The sequence below is a fragment of the Lissotriton vulgaris genome, chromosome 10 (genome assembly GCF_964263255.1).
Source record: "Lissotriton vulgaris chromosome 10, aLisVul1.2, whole genome shotgun sequence".
In the NCBI taxonomy this organism is placed as follows: domain Eukaryota; kingdom Metazoa; phylum Chordata; class Amphibia; order Caudata; family Salamandridae; genus Lissotriton; species Lissotriton vulgaris.
Genome location: NC_141698.1, coordinates 1140533541 through 1140556491, shown reverse-complemented (window position 1 = coordinate 1140556491; position 22951 = coordinate 1140533541). Strand labels below are relative to the sequence as shown.

General features: G+C 52.1%; 1 long non-coding RNA gene across 1 annotated transcript in view; it reads right to left on the bottom strand.

The window, feature by feature from the left end:
* The window catches only part of LOC147689475 (uncharacterized), a 101194-nt gene extending 81417 nt beyond the window's left edge, over positions 1-19777 (bottom strand). The window contains exon 1 of the long non-coding RNA XR_015300731.1: positions 19563-19777. This is a non-coding gene — a long non-coding RNA (uncharacterized LOC147689475). The remainder of the gene's footprint in view (positions 1-19562) is intronic.
* Positions 19778-22951: the final 3174 nt, after the last annotated feature.

The window sequence follows — 22951 nt, the reverse complement described above, 5'->3', positions numbered from 1 at the left end:
AAGTTCAGGAAGGTTGGATGATGCCTCCTCATTCAACAAGAAAGAACAGGGATCTCTGAGATCTAAGAAAAGTACTGGGGTCGCAAGAGGGGGGGGGGGGGGGGGGTATGGAGCTGATTCCAGCTGGCAATCATTTCCTTCTCACTCTTGTGTGGCTTGGGTTTGGTCTATGACTGGGCTTGTCTGTATGTAGAAGCACAAAAGCTGCTTGTGGGGTAAACCCCTGCTCAAAATATCAGATGGGCGAGCCAACAAATTAACAGGGAGAGCCGAGCCAGGACCAAGCCAAGGGTCTGGCCTGGATCGTAGAGCTGTGCACGAGCCGAGCCAGAACTGAGCTAAGGGGCGTGGATTGGATCGTAGAGCCTGTGCACAAGTGGAGCTAGAACCGAGCCACAGGGCATGGCTTGGGGCCCGATTCACAGAACTAACTTGAGACAAAATCCTAAACTTACTACCATTTTGGTATTCACAGAGGCACTTACTCATTTCGGTATTCACAGAGGCACTTACTCATTGATGAATAATTGCCTTTTGTGAATAGCAAAATGAGTAAGTGCCTTCTGTGAATAGCAAAATGAGTAAATGGTGGTAAGTTTAGGATTTTGTCTTGAGTTCGTTCTGTGAATCAGGCCCTTGGATTGCAGAGCATGTGTACGAGAACAATGCCAAAGGTCTAGCACGGATCTTAGAGCCTGTGCAGGAGCCGAGCCAGAACCGAGCCAAGGGCCTGGTTTGGATCGTAGAGTCTCTGCACGAGCGGAGGCAGAACCGAGCCAAGGGCCTGGCCTGGATCATCGTGCCTGTGTACAAGCCGAGCCAGAACCGAGCCAAGGGCCTGGTTTGGATCATAGAGTCTCTGCACGAGCAGAGGCAGAACCGAGCCAACGGTGTGGCTTTGATTGTTGAGCCTGTGCACTAGCCAAGCCAGAACCGAGCCAAGGGCCTTGCTTAGATGATAGAGCCTGTGAATGAGCCGATCCAGAACCAAGCCAAGAGCCTGGGCTGGATCGTAGAGATTGTGCACCAGCCGAGCCAGAACTGAGCCAAGGTCGTGGCACAAGCCAGAACCTAGCCAAGGACCTGGCCTGGATCATAGAGCCGGTGCACCAGGCAAGCCAGAACCGAGCCAAGGGCCTGGTCTGGATCGTAGAGTCTGTGCATGAGCCGAGTCAGAACCGAGCCAAAGGTCTAGCTTGGATCGTAGAGCCTGTGCACGAGCCAAGCCAGAACCTAGCCAAGGGCCTGACCTGGATCGTAGAGCCTGTTCACGAGTCGAGCCAGAACCGATCCAAGGGCCTGGCCTATATTGTAGAGCCTATGCACGAGCCGAGCCAGAACCAAGCCAAGGAGGTGGCTTGGATCATAGAGCATGTGCATGAACCGAGCCAGAACCGAGCCAAGGGCCTGGCTTGGATCGTAGAGCCTGTGCATGAGCCGAGCCAGAACTGAGCCAAGTACCTGGCCTGGATCATAGAACCTGTGCACAAGTGGAGCTAGAACAGAGCCACAAGGAATGGCTTGGGGCCCGATTCACAAAACTGACTTAAGACAACATCCTAAACTTACTACCATTTTGGTATTCACAGAATGTATTTAGTCATTGATGAGTAAGTGCTTTTTGTGAATAGCAAAATGAGTAAGTGCCTTCTGTGAATACCAAAATGAGTAAGTGCCTTCTGTGAAAACCAAAATGAGTAAATGGTAGTACGTTTAGGATTCTGTCTTAAGTTAGTTCTGTGAATCGGGCCCTTGGATTGCAGAGCATGTGCACGAGAACAATGCCAAAGGTCTAGCACGGATCTTAGAGCCTGTGAAGGAGCCGATCCAGAAACGAGCCAAGGGCCTGGCTTGGATCGTAGAGTCTTTGCACAAGCGGAGCCAGAACCGAACCCAAGGCCTGGCTTGGATCGTAGAGTCTCTGTACGAGCAGAGGCAGAACCGAGCCAAGGGCCTGGCCTGGATGATCGTGCCTGTGCACAAGCCGAGCCAGAACTGAGCCAAGGGCCACGCCTGGATCGTAGAGCCTGTGGACGAGCCAAGCCGGAATCAAGCCAAGGACCTAGTCTCGATCGTAGAGCCTGTGCATGAGCCGAGCCAGAACTGAGCCAAGGGCCTGGCTTGGATTGTAGAGTCTCTGCACGAGCCGAGTCAGAACCGAGTCAAGGGCCTGGCTTGGATCGTAGCGCCTGTGCATGAGCAAAGCCAGAACCGAGCCAGAGGTCTAGCTTGGATCGTAGAGCCTGTGCACGAGCCGAGTCAGAACCAAGCCAAGGGTGTGCCTTAGATCATATAGCATGTATACGAGCCAAGACAGAATCGAGCCAAGGGCCTGGCCTGGATCATTGTGCCTGTGCACAAGCTGAATCAGAACCGAGCCAAGGGCCACGCCTGTATCGTAGAGTCTGTGCATAAGCGGAGCCAGAACCGAGGCAAGGGCCTGGCCTGTATCGTAGAGCCTGTGCACGAGTCAAGCTAGAACTGAGCAAAGGGCCTGGCTTGGATCATAGAGTCGATGCACAAGTGGAGCCAGAACCGAGCCAAGGGCCTGGCTTGGATCATAGAGCATGTGCATGAGCTGAGCCAAAACTGAGCCAAGGGCCTGGCCTAGATCGTAGAACCTGTGCACGAGCCGAGCCAGAACCGAGCCAATGCCTGGCATGGATCGTAGAACCTGTGCATGTGCATGAGCCAAGCTAGAACAGAGCCAAGGGCCTGGCTTGGATCATAGAGCATGTGCATGAGCCGAGCCAGAACCGAGCCAAGGACCTGGACTAGATCGTAGAACCTGTGCACGAGCCGAGCCAGAACCGAGCCAATGCCTGGCATGGATCGTAGAACCTGTGCATGTGCATGAGCCAAGCTAGAACAGAGCCATGGGCCTGGCTTGTATCATAGAGCCTGTGCATGAGCCGAACCAAGGGCATGGCTTTGATGGTAGAGCCTGTGCACAAGCCGCGTCAGAACCGAGCCAAAGGTCTAGCTTGGATCGTAGAGCCTGTTCACGAGTCAAGCCAGAACCGAGCCAAGGGCGTGGCTTGGATTGTAGAGCCTATGCACGAGCCGAGCCAGAACTGAGCCAAGGGCGTGGCCTATATTGTAGAGCCTATGCACGAGCCGAGCCAGAACTGAGCCAAAGGCCTGGCATGGATCATAGAGCCTGTGCACAAGTGGAGCTAGAACCGAGCCACAAGGAATGGCTTCGGGCCTGATTCACAAAACTGACTTAAGACAAAATCCTAAACTTACTACCATTTTGGTATTCACAGAATGCATTTAGTCATTGATGAGTAAGTGCCTTTTGTGAATAGCAAAATGAGTAAGTGCCTTCTGTGAATACCAAAATGAGTAAGTGCCTTCTGTGAAAACCAAAATGAGTAAATGGTAGTAAGTTTAGGATTCTGTCTTAAGTTAGTTCTGTGAATCGGGCCCTTGGATTGCAGAGCCTGGGCACGAGCGGAGCCAGAACAATGCCAAAGGTCTAGCATGGATCTTAGAGCCTGTGCAGGAGCCGAGCCAGAAACGAGCCATGGGCTGGCTTGGATCGTAGAGTCTTTGCACAAGCGGAGCCAGAACCGAGCCCAAGGCCTGGCTTGGATCGTAGAGTCTGTGGACGAGCCAAGCCAGAATCAAGCCAAGGACCTAGTCTCCATCGTAGAACCTGTGCATGAGCCGAGCCAGAACCGAGCCCAAGGCCTGGCTTGGATCGTAGAGTCTCTGTACGAGCAGAGGCAGAACCGAGCCAAGGGCCTGATCGTGCCTGTGCACAAGCCGAGCCAGAACGGAGCCAAGGGCCACGCCTGGATCGTAGAGCCTGTGGACGAGCCAAGCCAGAATCAAGCCAAGGACCTAGTCTCGATCGTAGAACCTGTGCATGAGCCGAGCCAGAACCGACCCAAGGGCCTGGCTTGGATTGTAGAGTCTCTGCACGAGCCGAGTCAGAACCGAGTAAAGGGCCTGTCTTGGATCGTAGCGCCTGTGCATGAGCAGAGCCAGAACCAAGCCACGGGTGTGGGTTTCATGGTAGACCCTGTCCAGGAGCCGAGCTACAACCAGAAAGACATGGCTTGGCAGTTCGGGCTGGACTGTTCCCATGAGGCACAGGGTCAGACTGATTTGCATATGGCCATGTCTGAACTGGGGTGGTGTGGAGTGCAAAAATCGATGGATTTAGGCCCAGATCTCTGTACTGGGGTGAATGTATGACATTGTTCTGCATTCTGTCCTTCAATTGTTGTTTTTGCATTTGTTACCCCGAGTGGGCTGAGTATGCTCAGACTTGAGTCCCATGCTCTCCACACCACTGGAGTCAAGCTATCCTGGCTGATGAAGGCTGATAGCCAGAAACCGGTCCTAGGATGATTGATTCCGGTCCAGGAAAGACATGGCTTGGCAGTTCGGGCTGGACTGTTCCCAGGCACAGGTTCATGGCTGATTTGCATATAGCCATGTTTGAACTGGGGTGGTGTGGAGTGCAAAAAACGATGGATTTAGGCCCAGATCTCTATACTGGGGTGAATGTATGACATTGTTCTGCATTCTGTCCATCAATTGTTGTTTTTGCACAACCGAGTCAAGGGCCTGGCATGGATCGTAGACCCTGTGCAGGACCCGAGCCTGAACCGAGCCATGGGAGCGGCTTGGATCGTAGAGTCTGTGCAACAGCCGAGCCAGAACCGAGCTAAGGACGTTGCTTGGACTGTAGAGTCTCTGCACGAGTGGAGCCAAAATGGAGCCAGAACTGAGCCAAGGGCGTGGCTTTGATGGTAGAGCCTGTGCACAAATCGAGCCAGACCCGAGTCTAGGGCCTGGCTTGGATCATAGAGCCTGTGCAGGTACTGCGCTAGAACCGAGCCAAGGGTGTGGCTTTGATGGTAGAGCCTGTGCACAAATCGAGCAAGACCCGAGTCTAGAGCCTGGCTTGGATCCTAGAGCCTGTGCATGAGCCAAGCTAGAACCAAGCCAAGGGTCTGTCTTTGATGGTAGAGCCTGTGCAGACACCGAGCCAGACCCGAGTCTAGGGCCTGGCTTGGATCGCAGAACCTGTCCATGAGCCGAGCTAGAACCGAGCCAAGGGTGTGTCTTTGATGGTAGAGCCTGTGCAGACACCGAGCCAGACCGTAGCCAAAGCTCTAGCGAGCATCATAGAGCCTGTGGACAAGCCGAGCCCGGACAATGTTTGATGTATAAATCATGGAACAAGCATCACCTAAAATATGATAACGTTATAAAAATAAAAAATGAAGTCCTTGAAAGAAAATATTTGCCTCAGATCACTAAGTGTATCCTGGGAATCTGTGATGTATCCAGATTTGTTGGTTTCACTTTGGACTGATCTGTCAGTCAATGGGTATTGATTTGTCTTAACTCACACAGAAAGTAAGAGGTAGGAGGAATTAACGTCCCACTTCAACCTCCTGCAAAAACTATATTCCCACAACAAAGAAGAGGGACTGTGTACTCAGAAATGCTCCACCTCCAGCGTTGGCTTGCGCGGAGGTGTGTTAGCAGCCCTATGATGAAGCATGACACAGTTCGCTGTGTGTGAGGGCTGTTTTAACACCCTTGAGTGTTCCCCCTTCCTTTAATCACGGCATTTCTGAGTACACAGTCCCTCTTCTATGTTGTGGGAGTATTGATTTGTCTTTCCTTATGTTGAGGCTCTGCTCTTACCTCTTTCTGCTGGTTTTCAGGTCTCGCGACCTACAATGCGCGCAAGCGCATTGAGGGAGCGAGAATTCAAGTGCTCGAAATCCTCATCAAACCAAGGGCTTCTTGCGCTGCGGTTTTCTTAGAGTTCACGTGAATCACGTGACCAAACAAGCACGCGCATTCACGGCCGCATAGCACATCAAAGGGCTTCGCCCAGCGTGCGCTCTGCGGCTTCTCCTCCCCTAATTGCATTATCAGGTACGTGTTGGCTCACCGCCAAACCTTCTCTCAGTTTTCGTTTTGCTTACTCGCTGTGTGCCTCTCTACCCCTTCCATGCTGCTTAGTCATCTCCTTGTTGCCGTACGCTTTACTACGTCTCACTGGGTGCTTCTTTACTCCCTTCTCCGTGTTGCTCTGTCGGTGCTTCTTTGCCATACCCCCTCCCCTTCTCACGCATTATTTCACTTTGTCTCTGTGCGTTGTTAAATTTGAAGTCTCCGCTCTAAAACATTTGTACAAAAAAAAGCAATATCTTTAATACCTGTGTAGTAGTTTAGTAAAAATGCGCCTTTAATAAAGCAAACATATTTAAATCACGGGACTGAGAAATAAACATAACGAGGCGAGAAACGCCATTTGTTTTATAACGATATCTCCATTTTCAACAAACACAATCGCCCAAAATAAATCAGGCTTTAAACACCTGCCTGGTCAGTTAGCATCGCTGGGACTCGTAACTTTTTAGAAGTTGTAAGACTGGTTTATTTATACACGTTTACACGTAGCTGATGTGGCATTTCTAGAACTTTCTACCATCTGCTCAGAATGCGCCACCCTTCAAACAACAATGACTTGTTCTCCTTTTCACTTAATCCGCGGTCTCAAATGTGCTCTCTCTCTTCGCACTGGCATGCTTGATATGTTAGACTGTAAAGTTTACATTAATTTAATTATCTATTTAATGTTTCTTACCAGAAAAAAATGCCACCATGTTATCTTAAAAACACATTGCTGCTACAAACTGTGCCTTTGTCTTTCTGTAATTTCATTACCACAGATTTGTTTTAAACTGCTCACCTTAAATTGCATTTTTTTTTCTTCAATGCTTCTCTCAGTTATGCATGTACTTCCTGACAAAATGACCCAAATATAATAAATTGTGTTCACGGTGATGGCACCACGTTTAAAAGTTGTTTCAGAATCAGGGTCGCACACCTAGCTCCCCTAGAAGTTTCGCACCTGTGTAAAGAAAACACTCCACATTCAGAATTTGGGGTCCCTGCGCGTGCATGCCCTCCCCCCACCCCCTCCCCATGGTGTGACACTTCACTTTGCAGGCACTTTGTAATCTGCTGTTTTCCATACACTGGACCTGCACTGATGCCGACTGGCAGAAAAGTTCACAAAATGAACGGGGCTGGATAACGCACCCCTCGACCTCGCCGTCTCCTTCTGTTCATCTAAAAAAAAATAAAACCTGTAGCTTTTTGAGAGCAAAGGACTCCGTATTTTTCAAACATTCAAACTAAATACGCACGCTACCCTTGCACTGTCTACTTTCCAACTTTACAGCAACATCAGCTTATACCACTGTATAAAATATAGCTTGGGAAAAGCGTTAAAACCCGTAAGTTTCCAAGTGACTCACCGGTCAAAAAAGTCAAGTCGCATTGATAAACAAGCCACTAAAAACACACACGCTTCTGCCTGGGAGAAAACCGTGTGTTCACTTTTAATCATTATGTGCATTTTAACTTTACCATCCTCACATTTATTTAATTGACCTTCAGGCCAATAAGGAACTCGCGCATATATTTAAAAAAAAAAGGTAAGTTTGATTCAGAAGACGCCCGATGTCATCCTAGGACGACGCTGGCCGGCCGCAGGCCGGCCGTACTTTCAGTTTCCCTAATTATTCATGGCCGGCCGCAGGCCTGCCGTACTTTCAGTTTCCCGGCTTCTCCAATCACCTTTCATCTTTACTTTCTTCTTCTATCCTCGCTCCTTTTCTCCAGTTTTTAGCACTCTCGCCTGTCTCTCTTCTACCTCGTCCTTTCTTCTCCCATATCCCCCTTCACGTTCTCTCGCCTTACCGTTTTTTCTGTTCTCTCTCCCTACAACCCCCACCTCTCCCTTCGCTTGCTCTCCCTCCTCTCATTCCCCACCCCCTCCCCCTCCTCCACACCCCTTCGGAGTGAGGGAAGCAGACGTTCCTTTGCCTGTATTCTGGCGGAGCTCCTGCACCCCCTCCCGCATTATATTCCCTCTTCAGAGATAAGTATCACTCTGACTTGTTCAACATGTCGTTTCTTTATTGGTGCGTTTTGATACAGTTAAAGTTGTGAAGAGGAGCTCCCCGTTTTGCAAGGAATTTACTCGCTCACCCCACTTTGGAGCACCCACTTCTGTAAAATCACGGAGAGCTTGAAATCGCATCCTCTTTGCATACTGTGCGTCTTTCAAAGCTCTTTCAATAAAGTGATTTACTCTTGGAAATTCAAGGGTTGGTAATACAGAATTTTAGCAATAGGCCCGTTGTGCGTACATTTTACAGGTGCAAGGAAGCCTGCATTAGTAACAGTTCATGAACGGTAAGAACTTTACACATGCACTAATTATGGCTTTTTTTCCAGTTGCAATGCGCCCTTAATGTGACAACAGCTTTTGGAATAAGACCACACTTTTTTTGCAACATTTCTCAATCTGATTTTATGGTGGAGAATGTGAAAACCCGTCAAATCGAAGATGTGCGTCATCACCTCAGTTCAGAAATAGCATGACCTTTAGTTATGCAACTCCTCCACCCGTGCAAGCATTGAATTCTCCCGGTCTTGGCACCTCCCTGTGAGACATCCGCCCTGGGGGAAACTCAACTGCGACTCATGGACTGCTCTGCCTTCGTGCTGTCTGCAGTACAGACTCCATGAGAAGTGAACGAGTGCAGTTGGGGCTCCACCAATACAGAACCGCAAAAAGTCCATGATGATCACGAGTACAACCACCATTGAACAGCACAGCAACAGCGGGCCTACAGCATCTGCATGCAGCAGTCACATGCCAGAGCAGGTGCCCAACACTAATCAAAACTGAAAGGGACTATTCAGCACATCCATGTAAACTACACTAAAATCCAATGAAGCTAGGCCTCCTGGCTCCATGTTCAACCCTGAAGTGCAAATGAGTTAGCACATACTTTAAACAAGCACTGGCGTTGCCAATAGGTCTCGCAGTAGGAAAGTTGGAGCTATTGGTTTTGTAAATTACAAAGCCCTTTATGTTTTTAAAATGTAAACAAAAATAAAAGGCATTGTTATTTGCAATTTTAATAGCTCCAACTTTCCTACTGCGAGACCTATTGGCAACGCCAGTGCTTGTTTTATATTGCGATCTTGACCTGAAGGCATGGTTGCGTGCTACATCCTGCTTTTCCTCCCTCTCTGTCCATTTTTAGTGTTTGTTCTAAGCTGCTCAGCCTACATCGATGATGTCACCTAGAGTTCTTTTTGTATATGCTTGAGATGATTGACAGTTGCATCTTAGGCTGAGCAGCAGGGCAGCTGCTCCCGGTGGGGCCTTAACTGGGGCTTTTACTGAATTACATTCCTGCTTGTATCCTGTACGTCAACCTTTGATTCCAAGATTAAACCCACATCTGGGCCCACCAACCCAAGGACTCCTCATCATTATTTTTATGAATGTTACAGTGCACTTCACATGAGCACCACTTACATCACACAAGGTCACAATCATTGTTTAGAGGTGAGGAAAGATGAACAGATTTGCTCAGAATCACAGGATGTTGAACTGAAGCGCAGACTCAAACCTGTTCACCACTACCACAGTCAGCAGCTCTGACCACAAGGCCACATCTACCCATAGAGGGAGGGAGGCAGCCATGCAGAAGTGACATGAAAGCTCGGCTTGTCATAGGCTCCAGGTTCCCACAGAACTTCGAGCTGAGCCAGAGCCCGGCTTCTCTTCAGGCTCGAGCCTGGCTCGAGCCTTTAGTGGCTCGCGACCTCTACTCAAAAAATTGGCCTCGTAGAAGTAGGTGAGATATGGGCCTATAGCAGTGGTCAGAGTATGGGGAGCTGAGCTTAAGTTTTCAATTTTAAAAACACAGTTCTGTTCATTTTGTAAAAAAAATGCATTGTTGATGCTTAATTCTGAAACTTGAACTGCTTCAGCAGAAGTGGAAGGGAGGGAATCTCCTATGCTGTGAAACTGAGAAATGGCAGACTGCTAAACAAGCCTTCCTGCCCGGGTGAAACCAAGGGAGGGCAGACAGCTAAACAAGCCTTCCTGCCCGGGTGAAACCGAGGGAGGGCAGACAGTTAAACAAGCCTTCCTGCCGGGGTGAAACCGAGGGAGGGCAGACAGCTAAACAAGCCTTCCTGCCCGGGTGAAAGAAAGGGAGGGAAGACAGCTGAATAAGCCTTCCTGCCCGGATGAAACAGAGGGAGGGAAAACAGCTAAACAAGCCTTCCTGCCCGGGTGAAACCGAGGGAGGGCAGACAGTTAAACAAGCCTTCCTGCCCGGGTGAAACCGAGGGAGGGCAGACAGCTAAACAAGCCTTCCTGCCCGGGTGAAAGAAAGGGAGGGAAGACAGCTGAATAAGCCTTCCTGCCAGGATGAAACTGAGGGAGGGAAAACAGCTAAACAAGCCTTCCTGCCCAGGTGAAACCGATGGAGGGCAGACAGCTAAACAAGCCTTCTTGCCAGGGTGAAATCAAAGGAGGGCAGACAGCTAAACAAGCCTTCCTGCCAGGGTGAAACCGAGGGAGGGCAGACAGCTAAACAAGCCTTCCTGCCAAAGTGAAACCGAGGGAGAGGCAGACAGCTAAACAAGCCTTCCTGCCAGGGTGAAACCAAGGGAGGGCAGACAGCTGAACACGCCTTCCTGCCCGGGTGAAACCGATGGAGGGCAGACAGCTAAACAAGCCTTCTTGCCAGGGTGAAATCAAAGCAGGGCAGATAGCTAAACAAGCCTTCCTGCCCAGGTGAAACCGATGGAGGGCAGACAGCTAAACAAGTCTTCCTGCCCGGGTGAAATCAAAGGAGGGCAGACAGCTAAACGAGCCTTCCTGCCCGGGTGAAACCGAGGGAGGGCAGACAGATGAACAAGTCTTCCTGCCCGGGTGAAACCGAGGGAGGGCAGACAGCTAAACAAGCCTTCCTGCCAGGGTGAAACCTAGGGAGGGCAGACAGATGAACAAGTCTTCCTGCCAGGGTGAAACTGAGGGAGGGCAGACAGCTAAACAAGCCTTCCTGCCAGGGTGAAACCGAGGGAGGGCAGACAGCTAAACAAGCCTTCCTGCCCGGGTGAAACCGAGGGAGGGCAGACAGCTAAACAGGCCTTCCTGCCAGGGTGAAACCGAGGGAGGGCAGACAGCTAAACAAGCCTTCCTGCCCGGGTGAAACCAAGGGAGGGCAGACAGCTAAACAAGCCTTCCTACCCGGGTGAAACTGAGGGAGAGGAAGACAGCTAAACAAGCCTTCCTGCCCGGGTGAAACCGAGGGAGGGCAGACAGCTGAAGAAGCCTTCCTGCCCGGGTGAAACTGAGGGAGGGCAGACAGCTAAACGAGCCTTCCTGCCCTGGTGAAACCGAGGGAGGGCAGACAGCTAAACAAGCCTTCCTGCCAGGGTGAAACCGAGGGAGAGCAGACAGCTAAACAAGCCTTCCTGCCCGGGTGAAACCGAGGGAGGGCAGACAGCTAAACATGCCTTCCTGCCAAAGTGAAACCGAGGGAGAGCAGACAGCTAAACAAGCCTTCCTGCCCGGATGAAACCGAGGGAGAGCAGACAGCTAAACAAGCCTTCCTGCCCGGATGAAACCGAGGGAGGGCAGACAGATGAACAAGCCTTCCTGCCAGGGTGAAACCGAGGGAGGGCAGACAGATGAACAAGCCTTCCTGCCCGGGTGAAACCGATGGAGGGCAAACAGCTAAACAAGCCTTCCTGCCAGATTGCACCTGAGGTTGTCTTTTATATAATGAATTATACCAACTAAACTTAACGGGCAGCCGGCAGGAAGGTTTCATGCTTGCCTGAGTATATGACTTCGCCCTCCCATTTGGGCTGGGAGGTTTTCACTTCAGCTCATAGCGCAACTATCTCTCAAGTTAGCCAGGTTTAACCTAAGGTCCATCCACCACCCCAGGCCATCCGAGGCACCGTGTTCCAGTTGTGGGCTGATACTTAACAATCAATTGCATTCTCGGTTTGTAATCTCGTTTGCTTCATTTGCACTCATCATTCTAAAGGGCAAACTGCCCTGATATATAGAGGAAATGCCCGGCTGTGATATAGTGTCTTGGATGACGTGGTCCCACATGGACACCTTATTGATTTAATCCATCAGGTTGTAGAGAGGTGAGGTTTAGGTCACATTTCACAAGGTCCAGGCTACAGCATCCCACATAGGACACAAAACTTGCCTTTAGACAGCATGCTGTCTCACAAATTATACACATTTTACATGTGTTTGCTATAGACAGAGCTATCCTTCAAGTAAAACTGAACATAGAAGCTTTGGCATTAGACAGCATATGTAGCAGGGTACACAGAATGTGCAGGCCAGGCCTCAGCTGCATCACCCTCAGTTGACACCAAACTTAAATGCTCAGCCTTCAGACAGGAGAACTATCCTAAAGGCTTAGGGATCTGATAACTCCTCCCTTGAAACCCAGCCGCTCAGTCACCTGTTCACTCTTTCCTCCATCTTGACCATCCACTGATGTGTACCGCATCAGGACTTTCAGGGCCCGATTCACAGAACTAACTTAAGACAAAATCCTAAACGTACTACCATTTTGGTATTCACAGAAGTTAGGATTTTGTCTTAAGTTTGTCTTAAGACAGACTTAAGACAAACTTGAGACAAAATCCTAACTTAAGTCTGTCTTAAGTCTGTCTTAAGTTTGTCTTAAGACAAGCTTAGGACAAAATCCTAACTTCTGTGAATACCAAAAGTAGTAAGTTTAGGATTTTGTCTTTAGTTAGTTCTGTAAATCGGGCCCACAATCATTTCGGTATTCACAGAAGTTAGGACTCCTAACTTTAGGACTCCTAAATGCCTTCTGTGGATACAGAAATTCTTAACGTTAGGATTTTTCTCAGTTTAGGAGTCGTAAAGTTAGGACTCCTAACTTCTGTGAATACCGAAATGAGTAATTGCCTTCTGTGAATACCAAAATGGTAGTAAGATGGGGATTTTGCAAATCCCAACGCTGCTATAATACAGAAACCGAGGAATACCTCATTCGGTCATTACAAAATCAATGTTACTGCGCGGATTTCCACATCTAAACCCGTGACGCAAGCCTTGCTTGGAGCCGGTGTTTACATGCTGAGAATTCCACGCCGTATTACAGGATCCAGAGACTCCCCCGTGAGGTAACACTACTCCACTATTATAACCTTTTTGCCCAAAAATTGCTGACTGGGCAGCTTCTGCCACATTACCCTAAAAAAGACCCATTCCTCACCCTACAGGCAGCCCATTTAGGTTTATTTAGAACTGATTTCCTATCCTGCTCATTTTCTACCTCTCGTTGATCTACGAAAGTGATTGCCCCTCCTACATCCCCACTCTCCCAAGCAATGAAAGTCCCTCAGAAGGGAGTCCACAACATAGCTTAAACACATGGCCAAAGCCAATAGCTCTGGCTCAACACTTATAAGGTCCCAAAGGCAAGACCTATTGGCTATGCCAATGCTTGTTTTATGCCCTTTGACCTCTGGCCTTTGGAGTGTGTACTTCCTGCTCAGATCCAGAGCCCTGATTTCTCATAATGTACTTCCTGGCTCTGGAGGTGTTTGCGTCCAGCAGTGACCGGTCTTTAAAAGGTTCTTTCCTGGCTCCGGAGGTGTTTGCGTCCAGCAGTGACCGGTCTTTAGAAGGTTCTTTCCTGGCTCCAGAGGTGTTTGTTTTCTGCAGTGACCGGTCACCCTGTCTTTAGAAGGTTCTTTCCTGGCTCCAGAGGTGTTTGTGTTTGGCAGTGACCGGTCACCCTGTCTTTAGAAGGTTCTTTCCTGGCTCGGGAGGTGTTTGTGTCTGGCAGTGACCGGTCACCCTGTCTTTAGAAGGTTCTTTCCTGGCTCCAGAGATGTTTGTGTCTGGCCGTGACCGGTCACCCTGTCTTTAGAAGGTTCTTTCCTGGCTCCAGAGGTGTTTGTGTCTGGCAGTGACCGGTCACCCTGTCTTTAGAAGGTTCTTTCCTGGCTCCAGAGGTGTTTGTGTCCGGCAGTGACCGGTCACTCTGTCTTTACAAGGTTCTTTCCTGGTTTGGGAGGTGTTTGTGTTCGGCAGTGACTGCTCACCCTGTCTTTAGAATGTTCTTTCCTGGCTCAGGAGGTGTTTGTTTTCTGCAGTGACCGGTCACCCTGTCTTTAGAAGGTTCTTTCCTGGCTCCAAAGGTGTTTGTGTCTGGCAGTGACCGGTCACCCTGTCTTTAGAAGGTTTTTTCCTGGCTCCAGAGGTGTTTGTGTCTGGCAGTGACCGGTCACCCTGTCTTTAGAAGGTTCTTTCCTGGCTCCAGAGGTGTTTGTGTCCGGCAGTGACCGGTCACTCTGTCTTTACAAGGTTCTTTCCTGGTTTGGGAGGTGTTTGTGTTCGGCAGTGACTGCTCACCCTGTCTTTAGAAGGTTCTTTCCTGGCTCAGGAGGTGTTTGTTTTCTCCAGTGACCGGTCACCCTGTCTTTAGAAGGTTCTTTCCTTGCTCCAGAGGTTTTGTGTCTGGCAGTGACCGGTCACCCTGTCTTTAGAAGGTTCTTTCCTGGCTACAGAGGTGTTTGTGTCCGGCAGTGACCGGTCACTCTGTCTTTACAAGGTTCTTTCCTGGTTTGGGAGGTGTTTGTGTTCGGCAGTGACTGCTCACCCTGTCTTTAGAAGGTTCTTTCCTGGCTCAGGAGGTGTTTGTTTTCGGCAGTGACCGGTCACCCTGTCTTTAGACGGTTCTTTCCTGGCTCCGGAGGTGTTTGTGTCTGGCAGGGACCGGTCACCCTGTCTTTAGAAGGTTCTTTCCTGGCTCCGGAGGTGTTTGTTTTCTGCAGTGACCGGTCACCCTGTCTTTAGAAGGTTCTTTCCTGGCTCCGGAGGTGTTTGTGTCTGGCAGTGACCGGTCACTCTGTCTTTAGAAGGTTCTTTCCTGGTTTGAGAGGTGTTTGTGTTCGGCAGTGACCGGTCACCCTGTCTTTAGAAGGTTCTTTCCTGGCTCCGGAGGTGTTTGTGTCCGGCAGTGACCGGTCACTCTGTCTTTAGAAGGTTCTTCCCTGGCTCCGGAGGTGTTTGTGTCTTTCAGTGATTGGTCACCCTGTCTTTAGAAGGTTCTTTCCTGGCTCCGGAGGTGTTTGTGTTCGGCAGTGACCGGTCACCCTGTCTTTAGAAGGTTCTTTCCTGGCTCCAAGGTGTTTGTGTTCGGCAGTGACCGGTCACCCTGTCTTTAGAAGGTTCTTTCCTGGCTCCGGAGGTGTTTGTGTCCGGTAGTGACTGGTCACCCTGTCTTACAAGGCTCTTTCCCTGGATCGGGAGGTGTTTGTGTCCGGCAGTGACTGGTCACCCTGTCTTTAGAAGGTTCTTTCCTGGCTCCGGAGGTGTTTTGTCCGGCAGTGACCGGTCACTCTGTCTTTAAAAGGTTCTTTCCTGGATCGGGAGGTGTTTGTGTCCGGTAGTGACCGGTCACCCTGTCTTTAGAAGTTTCTTTCCTGGCTCCGGAGGTATTTGTGTCTGGCAGTGACTGGTCACCCTGTCTTTAGAAGGTTCTTTCCTGGCTCCGGAGGTGTTTGTTTTCTGCAGTGACCGGTCACCCTGTCTTTAGAAGGTTCTTTCCTGGCTCCGGAGGTGTTTGTGTCTGGCAGTGACCGGTCACTCTGTCTTTAGAAGGTTCTTTCCTGGTTTGGGAGGTGTTTGTGTTCGGCAGTGACTGGTCACCCTGTCTTTAGAAGGTTCTTTCCTGGCTCCGGAGGTGTTTGTGTCCGGCAGTGACCGGTCACTCTGTCTTTAGAAGGTTCTTTCCTGGTTTGGGAGGTGTTTGTGTTCGGCAGTGACCGGTCACCCTGTCTTTAGCAGTTTCTTTCCTTGCTCCGGAGGTGTTTGTGTCCGGCAGTGACCGGTCACCCTGTCTTTAGCAGTTTCTTTCCTGGCTCCGGAGGTATTTGTGTCTGGCAGTGACCGGTCACCCTGTCTTTAGAAGGGGTTTTTTTCTGTCTCGGGAGGTGTTTGTGTTTGGCAGTGACCGGTCACCCTGTCTTTAGAAGGTTCTTTCCTGGCTCCGGACGTGTTTGTGTCCGGTAGTGACTGGTCACCCTGTCTTTAGAAGGTTCTTTCCTGGCTCCGGAGGTGTTTTGTCCGGCAGTGACCGGTCACCCTGTCTTTAAAAGGTTCGTTCCTGGCTCAGGTGTTTGTGTCCGGCAGTGACCGGTCACTCTGTCTTTAAAAGGTTCTTTCCTGGATCGGGAGGTGTTTGTGTCCGGTAGTGACCGGTCACCCTGTCTTTAGAAGGGGTTTTTTTCCTGTCTCGGGAGGTGTTTGTGTTTGGCAGCGACCGGTCACCCTGTGTTTAGAAGGTTCTTTCCTGGCTCGGGAGGTGTTTGTGTCTGGCAGTGACCGGTCACCCTGTCTTTAGAAGGTTCTTTCCTGGCTCCGGACGTGTTTGTGTCCGGTAGTGACTGGTCACCCTGTCTTTAGAAGGTTCTTTCCTGGCTCCGGAGGTGTTTTGTCCGGCAGTGACCGGTCACCCTGTCTTTAAAAGGTTCGTTCCTGGCTCAGGTGTTTGTGTCCGGCAGTGACCGGTCACTCTGTCTTTAAAAGGCTCTTTCATGGCTCCGGAGGTGTTTGTGTTTGGCAGTGACCGGTCACCCTGTGTTTAGAAGGTTCTTTCCTGGCTCCGGAGGTGTTTGTGTCCGGCAGTGACCGGTCACCCTGTGCTTAGAAGGTTCTTTCCTGGCTCCGGAGGTGTTTGTGTTTGGCAGTGACCGGTCACCCTGTGTTTAGAAGGTTCTTTCCTGGCTCCAAAGGTGTTTGTGTCTGGCAGTGACCAGTCACCCTGTCTTTAGAAGGTTTTTTCCTAGCTCCAGAGGTGTTTGTGTCTGGCAGTGACCGGTCACCCTGTCTTTAGAAGGTTCTTTCCTGGCTCCAGAGGTGTTTGTGTCCGGCAGTGACTGGTCACTCTGTCTTTACAAGGTTCTTTCCTGGTTTGGGAGGTGTTTGTGTTCGGCAGTGACTGCTCACCCTGTCTTTAGAAGGTTCTTTCCTGGCTCAGGAGGTGTTTGTTTTCTCCAGTGACCGGTCACCCTGTCTTTAGAAGGTTCTTTCCTTGCTCCAGAGGTGTTTGTGTCTGGCAGTGACCGGTCACCCTGTCTTTAGAAGGTTCTTTCCTGGCTCGAGAGGTGTTTGTGTCTGGCAGTGACCGGTCACCCTGTCTTTAGAAGGTTCTTTCCTGGCTCCAGAGGTGTTTGTGTCCGGCAGTGACCGGTCACTCTGTCTTTACAAGGTTCTTTCCTGGTTTGGGAGGTGTTTGTGTTCGGCAGTGACTGCTCACCCTGTCTTTAGAAGGTTCTTTCCTGGCTCAGGAGGTGTTTGTTTTCGGCAGTGACCGGTCACCCTGTCTTTAGACGGTTCTTTCCTGGCTCCGGAGGTGTTTGTGTCTGGCAGTGACCGGTCACCCTGTCTTTAGAAGGTTCTTTCCTGGCTCCGGAGGTGTTTGTTTTCTGCAGTGACCGGTCACCCTGTCTTTAGAAGGTTCTTTCCTGGCTCCGGAGGTGTTTGTGTCTGGCAGTGACCGGTCACTCTGTCTTTAGAAGGTTCTTTCCTGGTTTGAGAGGGTTTTGTGTTCGGCAGTGACCGGTCACTCTGTCTTTAGAAGGTTCTTTCCTGGCTCCGGAGGTGTTTGTGTTTGGCAGTGACCGGTCACCCTGTCTTTAGAAGGTTCTTCCCTGGCTCCGGAGGTGTTTGTGTCTTTCAGTGATTGGTCACCCTGTCTTTAGAAGGTTCTTTCCTGGCTCCGGAGGTGTTTGTGTTCGGCAGTGACCGGTCACCCTGTCTTTAGAAGGTTCTTTCCTGGCTCCGGAGGTGTTTGTGTTCGGCAGTGACCGGTCACCCTGTCTTTAGAAGGTTCTTTCCTGGCTCCGGAGGTGTTTGTGTCCGGTAGTGACTGGTCACCCTGTCTTACAAGGCTCTTTCCCTGGATCGGGAGGTGTTTGTGTCCGGCAGTGACTGGTCACCCTGTCTTTAGAAGGTTCTTTCCTGGCTCCGGAGGTGTTTTGTCCGGCAGTGACCGGTCACTCTGTCTTTAAAAGGTTCTTTCCTGGATCGGGAGGTGTTTGTGTCCGGTAGTGACCGGTCACCCTGTCTTTAGAAGTTTCTTTCCTGGCTCCGGAGGTATTTGTGTCTGGCAGTGACTGGTCACCCTGTCTTTAGAAGGTTCTTTCCTGGCTCCGGAGGTGTTTGTTTTCTGCAGTGACCGGTCTCCCTGTCTTTAGAAGGTTCTTTCCTGGCTCCGGAGGTGTTTGTGTCTGGCAGTGACCGGTCACTCTGTCTTTAGAAGGTTCTTTCCTGGTTTGGGTGGTGTTTGTGTTCGGCAGTGACCGGTCACCCTGTCTTTAGAAGGTTCTTTCCTGGCTCCGGAGGTGTTTGTGTCCGGCAGTGACCGGTCACTCTGTCTTTAGAAGGTTCTTTCCTGGTTTGGGAGGTGTTTGTGTTCGGCAGTGACCGGTCACCCTGTCTTTAGCAGTTTCTTTCCTTGCTCCGGAGGTGTTTGTGTCCGGCAGTGACCGGTCACCCTGTCTTTAGCAGTTTCTTTCCTGGCTCCGGAGGTATTTGTGTCTGGCAGTGACCGGTCACCCTGTCTTTAGAAGGGGTTTTTTTCTGTCTCGGGAGGTGTTTGTGTTCGGCAGTGACCGGTCACCCTGTCTTTAGAAGGTTCTTTCCTGGCTCCGGACGTGTTTGTGTCCGGTAGTGGCTGGTCACCCTGTCTTTAGAAGGTTCTTTCCTGGCTCCGGAGGTGTTTTGTCCGGCAGTGACCGGTCACCCTGTCTTTAAAAGGTTCGTTCCTGGCTCAGGTGTTTGTGTCCGGCAGTGACCGGTCACTCTGTCTTTAAAAGGCTCTTTCATGGCTCCGGAGGTGTTTGTGTTTGGCAGTGACCGGTCACCCTGTGTTTAGAAGGTTCTTTCCTGGCTCCGGAGGTGTTTGTGTCCGGCAGTGACCGGTCACCCTGTGCTTAGAAGGTTCTTTCCTGGCTCCGGAGGTGTTTGTGTTTGGCAGTGATAGGTCACCCTGTGTTTAGAAGGTTCTTTCCTGGCTCCGGAGGTGTTTGTGTCCGGCAGTGACCGGTCACCCTGTCACCCTGTCACCCTGTCTTTAAAAGGCTGTTCTTGCAGACTGCTCACCGACTCTCACAGGCCTCATTTTACTCGTCTGCCGCCCTCTGCCAGGGCCGGTTTCCATGTGGATTCCCGAGTCTGCCATGAGACCCAGGATCACCCAGTCACGCGCCTACCACCCACATCTCCACACCGCTAGGCGCTACATCCAGGAACAAAATAGCACCGGACGCAGCATGACAAGTGCAACACTGTGCAAACCACTTCCCATGCCATGGTGTAGCGCCTACCAGTCTTACAATGCGCTTTGTGACTGTGACCAGGGTATAATACGCTATGCCCCCTGCACTACAATACTCATGCGCAGCTTACAGCGCTACAAAGCCATTCAAAGGACACTCTGTGCGCTATACCACTGGAACTATCGTAACACCTAAGGCGCTTTTGAGAACACTGCCTCAACGCCCATGACGACCCCCCAGCCCCTCCCAGGTCTAGACAAGCCCCCTGCAGATGCCCCCTCATAGGGCCCCTCCCATTAGTCCCTCCCATAGCCCCCCCTCCCGCCGTTATGGCTCGTCTTTACCTGTCACTGTGCCTGTCGGGTCGCTGCTCATCCTTCCGAGCTCAGCGTCAAGCCGCTCTGGTGCCAGGAGCTGTTGTGGCAACCCCGCCCTGATAGCATGAAGGCCCTCCCTGGCCCTGCCCCGCCTCCCGCCACAGGTCAGGAAGGAGCGAAGAGCTCCGGGCTCAGGTGACCTCGCCGTCAGGTGTCAGGTCCTGCTTCGGGTGACAGGGAGTCAGCGGATCTCAGGGGCCACCTGTGAGGAGGGGGCTATAGGAAGGTGGGGGGGGGGGCTTCCTACAGACTCGGGGGATGAAAGTCTGAGCCACACAAACGGCATTTTAACGTGAGTCTATTACTGCCGGCCAGATAAAGAGCTGGACATTAGAACCAACGGATTCCCCCAAAGCCTGTGCAGCAGGCGCCCAGACCACTGAGCTATATTACTGCAAGGAAACCCCCGCCACAACCGCCTAGAACACTGAGCTATGTACTGCAAGTGAACCGCCGAGTGAGGGGCGCAGACCCCGCAGCAGGATCTCGGACCACTGAGCTATATTACTGCAAGGGACCCCCGAGTGCGGGGGCGCAGACCCCCGCAGCAGGTGCCCAGACCACTGAGCTGTACTACTGCAAGGGACCCCCGAGTGAGGGGGCGCAGACCCCCGCAGCAGGGGCCCTGACCACTGAGCTGTACTACTGCAAGGGACCCCCAAGTGAGGGGGCGCAGACCCCCGCAGCAGGAGCTCAGACCACTGAGCTATATTACTGCAAGAACGCCCCAGTGAGGGGTGCAGGCTCCGCAGCAGGGGCCCTGACCACTGTGCTGTACTACTGCAAGGGACCCCCGAGTGAGGGGGCGCAGACCACCGCAGCAGCCTACAGGTGCAAAGACCACTGAGCTATGTACTGCAAGGGACCCCCGAGTGCGGGGGCGCAGACCCACCCAGCAGGCGCCCAGACCACTGAGCTGTACTACTGCAAGGGAACCCCCCGCAGCAAACGCCCAGAACACTGAGCTATGTACTGCAAGTGAACCCGCGATGAGGGGGCCCAGAACCCCGCAGCAGGCGCTCCATCCACTGAGCTATGTACTGCAAGTGAACCCCTGAGTGAGGGCGCACAGACCCCCGCAGCAGGCACTTAATCCACTGAGCTATACTACTGCAAAGGACCCCCTAGTGAGGAGGCGCAGACCCCTGCAGCAGGCGCTCAGACCACTGAGCTATACCACGGCAAGGAACCCCCGGGTGAGGGGGCGCTAGACCCCCGCAGCAGGCGCCCAGACTACTGAGCTATACCACGATAAAGAACCCCCGAGTGAGGAGGGCGCCGACCCCCAAGTGAGGGCGGCTCAGACCTCCGCAGCAGGCACTTAATCCACTGAGCTATACTACTGCAAAGGACCCCCTAGTGAGGGGGCGCAGACCCCCAATGCAGCAGGCGCACAGACCAATGGGCTATACCACTGCAAGAACCCCCGAGTGAGGGGGCGCAGACCCCCGCAGCAGGCGCATAGACCACTGAGCTATACTACTGCAAGAACCCCTAGTGAGGGGGTGCAGACCCCCGCAGCAGGCTCCCAGACCACTGAGCTATACCACGGCAAGGAACCCCCGAGTGAGGCGAGCAGACCCCCGAGTGAGGGGCACAGACCCCCGCAGCAGGTGCTTAATCCACTGAGCTATGCCACGGCAAGGAACCCCCGGGTGAGGGGGCGCAGACCCCCTCAGCAGGCGCACAGACCACTGAGCTATACTACTGCAAGAACCCCTAGTGAGGGGGTGCAGACCCCCTCAGCAGGCGCACAGACCACTGAGCTATACTACTGCAAGAACCCCCGAGTGAGGGGGCGCAGACCCCCTCAGCAGGCGCACAGACCACTGAGCTATACTACTGCAAGAACCCCGAGTGAGGGGGTGCAGACCCCCGCAGCAGGCTCCCAGACCACTGAGCTATACCACGGCAAGGAACCCCCGAGTGAGGCGAGCAGACCCCCGAGTGAGAACACCACCACCCTGCTGGAGAACCTCGCCAACCTCGGACTCAAGCAACTGGTGAACACCCCCACCCACTACGCCGGCCACACTCTTGACCCCATCTTCTCCTCCAGCAAGCACATCTCCTTCAGCCACTCCACCGGACTAGACTGGACATATCACAGCTGCTTCGACTTCAACTTCAGGAGAACCCCTACCCACCACCACCCGCAATAGGTTCCCCGCAGAAGCTGGAGCAAGATCACCGTCGATCAGCTCACCACCTCCCTCAGCCAGAACCCCCCCACCAACACTACGGCCCCCATCAAAGCAGCCTGCAACCTCACACAGTGGCTCACCAACTGCGCCGACGACCTTGCACCACTGAAGAAACCACCCAGCAGATCCGGCAGCAAGAAAGCCTTGTGGTTCACCAACTACCTCAAAAACTCCAAGAAAACCTGCTGCACCCTCGAGAAAGCCTGGTGCCACGACCAGACAACAGAAAACATGACAGCCCTCAAGAACGCCACCCGCAAACACCACCAGCTGATCCGCACCACAAAAAGGACTACATTCAAAGAACGACTAGACAACAACACCCACAACAGCAAGGAACTCTTCAGCATCGTCAAAGAGCTCTCCAACTCCTGCGCCTGCAACAACGACATCACACCCTCGCAAGACCTCTGCGACTTACTCGCCTCGTTTTTTCACCGCAAGACCGCCGACATACACAACAGCTTCGGCGCACAGACCACGCACCAAACCACCGAACCAGCGCACCCAACCACCACCCTCTGCACCTGGACCTCGGTCAACACCGAAGACACCACCCGCACGATGAACACCATCCACTCCGGCTCCCCTACCAACCCATGCCCACACCACATCTTTAACAAAGCCGACTCCATCATCGCACCCCAACTCCAGGGACATCATCAACAGCTCCTTCGCATCCGCCACCTTCCCGGAGAGCTGGAAACATGCCAAGCTCAGAGCCCTCCTGAGGAAATCCACCGCGGACCTCACGGACGTCAAGAACTTCTGCCCCATCTCGCTCCTCCTTTTTCCTGCCAAAGTCATCGAGAAGACCGTCAACAAACAACTCTCCGCCTTCCTCGAGACAAATGGATCCCTCGACCCCTCGCAGTCCTGTTTCCGAGCAAACCACAGCACCAAGACCGCCCTCATCGCAGCGACCAACGATATCAGGTCCCTGTTCGACAACGGGGAAACAGCGGGCCTCATCCTCCTGGACCTCTCAGCAGCCTTCGACACTGTATGCCTCTGCACCCTGATACAGCGCCTCAGCAACACCGGAATCCAAGGAACGGCTTTGGAGTGGATCATCTCGTTCCTCGCCGGAAGAACCCAGAGAGTCCGCCTCCCACCATTCAGATCCGCGGCCACCGAAGTCATCTGCGGCAT